The following is a 1130-nucleotide window of genomic DNA, read 5'->3' as shown; positions in this document are numbered from 1 at the left end:
ACAGGCGTGCGCGCACACAGAGACACTCGAACACACACACACACACACACACACACACACACACATACACACATACGTTGAAAAAGGAAGTAAAACGGAAAATTGAGTCGCCGCTATCATGGATCGATATTTTTTTCAAGGAAATGGATTACAACTTTGTCTACTTTTTCATGCTCGTATATAAATCCTGTCCTGAATTATATATTTGAGAAAAAAAGATATCCGAGGATGTTATAATTTTGTTTTTGAGATCACATGAACAGTTGAAATGTGTGCCCCACGGCCTTGATTTTTTTAAACGCCTGTTTCTCAGTTTGATTCGTAACCAACTAATCCAAATAAAATACTACATCTTCCCAAAATGTTTGGTTATAAAAAGGCCACCCACGAAAGTATTTATAACAAATTCTCGGAAAGTTTGTCAAGATGAGAAAGATGTACAGCAATGTTCAGTGAAACTATCCAGCTTAACACAAGAGACACGACTGAATTTTCGAACAAATAAACTGTACAAATTTAGATACCTGCACCTGATCTATGCATTCTCCCCGCTTTTTTTTATATACAGAGGCAGTCACGGCCGGGAAAACATAGTATTTTTACTATGACAGCTAAATTATGTTCTTAATACATTTGCAGCACCCACAGGTGAAATAGGTCTCTTCATCTCTCTTCCCTTTTTCTGCATTGACTCTTATTTTATGCATTCCATGTTTTCGTGTTATTTAGTCCAAGTGAGCTCTGTACTCTTAGGGAACGTTAAAAAACACAAAAGGTATACATTTTGATGTTCAAAAAGGCATCAAAAAGTGTTGATAAGTCACAGAATTATTTTCGAGGCAAATGTTTTATAAAGTACCAAAGCCCAGAGAATCAAAAACATGCTATTTTCGTTAAACCTTAAAGCATCAGCGGAAAGCCGATCTCTGATGCTAAAACCAGAGAGAGAACGCCTAGGACATAATGTCTGGCAGGCTATTGGAAGACGCCACTAATAACTTCCACTTCTATTTTGGTCTTTTCGTATTGTTTTTCCTCGCAAGTTTGAGTTCATCAATTTAATTCTGCAGCTTTTGTAACCTCATACAAATTTAGCAATAGCTATCACTATCTACTGGCGATAAAAGATC

The 1130-nt window shown here is 36.7% G+C and overlaps 1 protein-coding gene across 1 annotated transcript in view; it reads right to left on the bottom strand.

Moving 5' to 3' along the window:
- The window catches only part of LOC101863916, a gene marked incomplete at its 5' end in the record, with an annotated part of 22366 nt that overhangs the window by 5791 nt on the left and 15445 nt on the right, over nt 1-1130 (bottom strand).

The sequence above is a fragment of the Aplysia californica genome, unplaced genomic scaffold (assembly GCF_000002075.1).
Source record: "Aplysia californica isolate F4 #8 unplaced genomic scaffold, AplCal3.0 scaffold00368, whole genome shotgun sequence".
Lineage (NCBI taxonomy): Eukaryota > Metazoa > Mollusca > Gastropoda > Aplysiida > Aplysiidae > Aplysia > Aplysia californica.
Note: the sequence above shows the minus strand (reverse complement) of the source record. Positions and strands in the feature narration are given on the sequence as shown.